Source organism: Passer montanus, unplaced genomic scaffold, assembly GCF_014805655.1.
Source record: "Passer montanus isolate IOZ18808 unplaced genomic scaffold, ASM1480565v1 scaffold14, whole genome shotgun sequence".
NCBI classification, from domain to species: domain Eukaryota; kingdom Metazoa; phylum Chordata; class Aves; order Passeriformes; family Passeridae; genus Passer; species Passer montanus.
The window spans coordinates 14831504-14837503 of record NW_024360941.1 but is presented as its reverse complement, the minus strand read 5'-3'; the positions used below and the strand labels follow the sequence as shown (position 1 = coordinate 14837503).

Genomic DNA, 6000 nt, shown 5'->3' with positions numbered 1-6000 from the left:
TGTTAATCTTAGCAGTAGCTATTCTTAGCCTAACGCTATTCTTAGCCTTAAAATGAGTTTTTAAAGATATCTAGCTGAGAGAAATTATTTGAATTATTTAGGCTGAAGAAGAGGGAGGTACTAACACTGTCCAGTCAGTGTATAGATAGAGCTGCCAAGTTCCAGGTATCTCAAACAAATATAACAAGGCTTGTAGGAACAGGCAGTGCTTGACAACACTAGAATGAAAATAAGCTGCATTGTACTTGTACCCATTCTGTGACACTTTCTGCTGTTCTCAGACAAATGTTGCCTATGATGTCTCCAGAAAGTGTTATCTGCTTAGAACAGACAGGGCGGCGCTTCTGCCTTCGTTCTCACCACTGCCTGGAGCTTCCTTACCAAATCCCACCACACGCTTCTGAAAGGTGCCTCGGAAAATTGATCCTGCAAGCGGCAAAGGGCGTTTGTGGCAAAGGGCCGGCCCTGGAGCAGCCTCTGCTGCTGCCTCCAGCACAAAGCCAGGGCAGGCACCCACCGGGAAAAATTGTTTCTGAGGGCGTATCATTCACGAACCCCCGCCAGGGCTATTCGCGTGCGGAACACGAAACCGCTCGGGGCACAGCAAGGTTTGAGAAGCCCGTGGTTGCTGGGAGTGAGCAGTGGGAGAGCGCCGCGGGTGGGACTCCAGCGTGGCTCCCGCGGAGGTGCCGTGGGTCTGTGAGGGCGGGGAAGCGGGGCTATCTGCCCGGCCTCCGAGACCCCGGGGCCGGCCGGCCTCCCTTCCTCGGGGTACACGGCAGGGAACGCGGGCCGACCCTTTAGGGAATTCTGCCATCCCCGGTACGCCCCGCGCCGCTCAGCAGAGCGGACTGCCCTGGTCACTGAAGGGAGGAGAAGGAAGGGCGGGCAGGGGGTCGGCAGGGTGGGGTTTGCCCGCACGTGTGGGAAGGCCGGGCATGGGGGCTCCCTGAGGGGAGGAGCGCCCCGGCTTTGGCTGCCGGGAGAGCCCCGCCGCTGCCAGCGCAGCTCCGCGCAGCCCGCCGCCGCCGCAGGGAGCCGTGCCCGGGCCGCGTAAGTGGCTCCCCTCTCCGCCTTCCCCTCCTCGGGACCGGGTGGGCGAGGGCTCGGAGGAGACGCCGCTGCCGGGACCTCTCGGCGGCTTGGACGTGGTGGGGAGGGATCCTAAGCCCCATGTCCAGCCAGGCTCGTGCGGCCGGGGGGGGGTGCTGATCCCCGCCTCGATCCCAGGAGTTATTCCTGGCTAGAATAACTTGATAACTTGAGCTGGGAGAGAAGCACAGGAGTTCCCTGTTGCCTTTTAAAGTCCGGGGTCGAAGATCGGCGCTGGCGCTGCCCTGCCGGCCCTGTTGGCCGTGGGCGTGCGTGTGGCACGAGTGGGTGCGGGCACCAGGGGAAGGGCTCCGGAGGGCTCCTGGGTGGCACCTTGTCTGGGACCTTGTGTGCTGGGCCTGGGGTGGCGTTGGCTGCTGCTGTAAAGGTTTGGAGGTGTCGATGGGTGAAACCTCCCTGGGTTTCTGCCAAGCTCGCTCAAGGCACTGGCTTTACCTGGAGGTGTGGTCCCTGCAGGTGTTAGCCGTGCAGGTGTGGTCCCTGCAGGTGTCACTGACCCAAAGCGCACAGTCGCAGTGCAAGCCCGGCTCTTCAGTGCGTTTTGGGAAGTTGGGGAAGTCACACTTCAGTGGAGAGCCTGAAGTAGGTGCAGATCCCTAACTGTGGTAAAACAAGTTTAGGAAATGTTCCTTTCTGCCAACTTTGCATGTTTAAATCTAGACATGTGTTTGAAGTATATAGGGCCCTACATATAATGCTACTGACAGCTGGAGAAAATTAGTCCAGTAAACAAGTTTAAAATTTTAGGTGTCAGAAGCTGCAGAACATAATCCTTCAACTTTAAAATATTCGGTATCAGTAGAGATTTGTGTTACCGTTTGGATGGTAGAGCATTGTCTGATGTAGGGTCTGGGTGAACTCCATTAATTTGGCTGAATTACATTAGTTTTGGGGAAGGGGAGGAGTCTCACACCACTTCAGTTCTGACAGCACATGTAGTTTCTGCTGTTTTTTATGCTTGTGCTTAACATATCATTCCAGCAACTTACCTGTGAAAGGAACAGAAGTTTCCTGAATTTTGGCCTAAGGTGTGAAAGGACCTTCTTCAAGCCTACCCTCTGCTTCAGGTATATTAATACCCAACATTATTTTACAAGCTTTCAAACTTTTTTCTTTATATTCTCCCTGTTAAAATCAAAACAAATCTATTGTGAGGCATCTGGATGTTTCAGAGATGGAGGAGGTAAGACAAGGGATCATGGCATGTAGAACTTGTATATATTGAAACAAGCTGATGGTAGTTTGTTTATGCTAGAAAGACAAAACACGTTCTGTAAAAGTTCCTGTAGACACTGAGCAGACTCAGTACACAGTGGGTCTTGGATCGCTGTGGAAAATGTTTTGAGTTCTGGTTTGTGTTACCTAATGGCATTAAAACCTTGACAGTAAGAAGAGGCATCATGCCTATACAAAAGCTAAGTTTGTTTTCATTGACATCTGTGATGTACTACATGCCCAGACAGAAAAAGAAATGGTGACTGACTGCCCTGTTCCTGTAAGCAGATCTCCATGGCTGCAATTGATTTCATTTGACTCTGCCCCTGACCACACAATTCTTCTAAACCCCAGTCCATTGGGTGCTGATACAAATTGGCACAGAAATTAAACAGCCCCACAATGACATAAGTAGCCATATTGGTATTTTATGAAAAGTACAGTGATGTTTTGTATGAATGATGTGCATTTTTACTCTTTTGCCACATGTGGTGATAAAGATTATCCATGCATGGAGTAGTCTTCTAAGTGGTGTTACTAAAATGCAATTTGATTCTTCAGATGTGGATGAAACCTGGCACTTTGTCAAGTTTAAATGCCATGAAGTTTTGATCCTGAAGCTCAGTATGTTGGCTACTGTGTACATGCATAAATGGTCTGACCAAGCTCCTGATCTCAGTAAAAGTGTACTTGCTAAGATAAATTACAAGGGAGCAGTTTCTAGTTTTGTACACACAGATTAAATCAAAACTAGTTTCAATTTTCTTAATAATCATAGAATCACAGAATATCCTGGGCTGGGAGGAACCCACAAGGACCATTGAAGTCCAATACCTGGCCTGCACAGGACAGCCTAAAAATCACACCATATGCCTGAGAGCACTCTGTTAATAAATTAATGTACTTAGCATATTTTAGTTAGGGATCTATTAATACCATATAGCCAAAGGTGTAGAAAGCTAGCAATGTCATTTCAATGCATATTTCTGGCTTTAAAGCAGAACTTCATACATTCATTTTAGCTTTTTCCATACTAAGATATAAAAAATCATTTTATATGTTGCTGAAATTATTAAAAAGTGTACAGTGTAGTAAAAAGTACTTGGAGCCAGGTTTCTGTGTCTGTAAATTTTCAAGTGTCTGAAAGTGTCCATCTTCACAATACCTTTGCCATTTAGCACATGGCCCTTGATCCTTCAGTGTCATAATACGGTTCTGATCCTCAGGCTTCTCAATTCTTCATCCTTTTGTTCGATCTGCAGTTGGGGAGAACTTCATCTCACTGGTTTAGTAGCTGAGAAATTTAGTATTGGTAACTCAATTGACAGGGCTCTTGGAAGCAACCAGTTGAACTTTCAGAAAAAGACAAATGTGTCCTCCTTTCTGCTGGGAAAAGCATTTGTATAAGTGCTCTGCCACTACAACTCCAGTGAGAGTTATAAAGGTTACTAGTAAAAGTGGCTTCTGGGACTCCTAAGCTTAGTCATTGCTGAAAATCATCCAAGATCACAGTATTATCTTGCCTGATCTCAAAATTCTTATTTATCCAAGTGGACATACTCCAAGGAAAAGATCATTTAGAAATGCACTGAATGTTGTCCTTGTCTTCACAAGTTCCTGCATCAGATTGCATGTGTGTGGAATGAGAGATTTCTGAATGGATGTACGACACTGATGGGAAATGTGACTAACCACAGGATGATTTCAGGACATCTAGTTCTACACACAACTGGAGAAGAAATTACCTCAAATAAAGCATTCTGGTTGTAAGATGATTGTTGCAGGTCTCTTAATGACAGTATATGATCTACAGCAGTTACATATATGAATATCCCTCTTTATCACTTGACTATGAACTGAACTCTGTAGAAATTAGGGTGGGCAGGTTGTGGCAGTCTAAAAAATTCATAGTTTAATGACTGGTGTTGAGCCTATATGTTTATTTAGGGTGGAGAAGTGTTACTAGCATAGCATACATAGACAATTGTCGTATCAATCCTCTCTTTACTGTGGCTGTAAAGATTCTGTCCTAGCCCACATGGACTCCAAGTATATGTGTGATGGTTGTGAACATCTATTATGAAGAATTAAGCAGCAAACTGGAGTAGAACTTTTTATGGTTCAACTTAATAACAGAGTTCCTCACAAATAAAATATATCTCCATTCACATATTGTAAAGTTTATAGAATCTCTAAGACAGATGGAGCCTCTCAAAATTTTGCCCAGACAGCAATGAACTTTTGAATGGTATGGAATAGTAACACCAGAGCTCTGATGACAACTATCTGCTCTGGTTTGTGTTATGTCTTCTAGAAACACGATGTAAAGCTTATTTACATGAAAATTCAGGCTGTAGGATGACTTCCACAACACTTGCTTTGGAAGAGTATAGTCTCCCATTAGTGTCTGAATGGTTGCATGTGTCTGACAAGTAGTAGTAAACCAGCCACATAGGAGGAAGCAATCATACACAAACCATCACGTTATCATCATGATTGTTCACTGGCTCTGGTCCTTCCCTTTCACTTTTGGAGTTACCTTTTCCTGCCACACCCAGTAGTTAATGAAGGTGACCTAAAAGAACTCCATGCAGTTGCTGGAGAGAGCTGGGTTTTGGTGCTCTCTATTCCCTGTGACAACTCGTTAGAAATGCAGTGGAGTGCACACAGCATCTGCTGTTTCTGATAAGTAATTAAAAACAGGCAGAGTCAATGTTGATGATTCAGTGTTATGCTGCAATTCCCTCTATTGCTAATAGCAGGTTAGTTTTCCCTCTTTGTGATGGTAACATCAGTTTTCAGAGTTTTCTTGCATCGTTGTTCTCACTAAATGACCTCATTTCTGAAAATTAAGTTGTCAAATTAGACATCCGTAGAAAGGGATGATTGCATTAATCCAGTTAATCACTAGAATTGGATTAATTGGTTACTAGAATTTGTGTGAATTTATCTGTTGTAGCAAAGTACCAAAATGTAGAAAGGTGTCAACTGGCAAAATGCAAAATAGTCTTCTGCAGGGAGCTAGCTTAGCTAGGGAACATTTGCTAGTTGGGACTGGACTGAAGGAAAAGACAAACTGTACCAAGTGAGTTTGCCAGATTTTCCTTCCATCATCTGTATTTAATACACAAATTTACTCCACCTGTGCTTTTTGCTTTCCGGAATATTTTTCTTTGAGAAATGTATGGAATAAATTAATTATTGCTTTAAAGGACATTATGCTTTAGATGACTTTTTTAGGGGAGGGAGTTGGATACAGTGCAATACAATCTTCATTTCCTTTATTGTAGTAACAGTGAATGATGTGGATAAGCTGTTCTGTAGCTCTGTGAATTCATGTAGCTGATCTCTGCTCCTTGCCCCCTTTGTTGGAGGTTAGTTATTCTTTGCCTGGAGTTGTATTGCAGCTGCTTGACAATGTGGGAAAGCGATGGTGCTTATTTTGTTTTTGTTTGTGCAGTACCATGCACGTTGTGATTATGGAATAAATAATAATTGAAACAGAATTAGGAAGGGATTATTATTGTCCTTTTTTCAGTTTCCTTAGACTGAGAAACATCTCTATATTATTTAAGGAAATTGAAACATTTGGATATTGTGCAGATATCTGATTACTCCTGTGAGGGCCTAAATTAATTCATCTGAATATACAGTTTATGAATGATTTGGTCT

At 44.3% G+C, this 6000-nt stretch overlaps 1 protein-coding gene across 16 annotated transcripts in view; it reads left to right on the top strand.

Moving 5' to 3' along the window:
* The first annotated feature begins 409 nt into the window (after positions 1–409).
* SLC7A2 (solute carrier family 7 member 2) overlaps positions 410–6000 on the top strand; it is a 52983-nt gene continuing 47392 nt past the window's right edge. For 6 of the 16 annotated variants that reach the window (XM_039699914.1, XM_039699911.1, XM_039699906.1 and 3 more), the window contains exons 1-2: positions 862–1053; positions 2095–2180. The gene's annotated coding sequence lies outside the window, so the exon portion shown is untranslated. Of the gene's footprint in view, positions 609–858; positions 1054–1676; positions 1696–2094; positions 2181–6000 lie in introns of those variants that run through there. The other 10 variants (XM_039699915.1, XM_039699912.1, XM_039699907.1 and 7 more) reach the window with 5 other exon arrangements.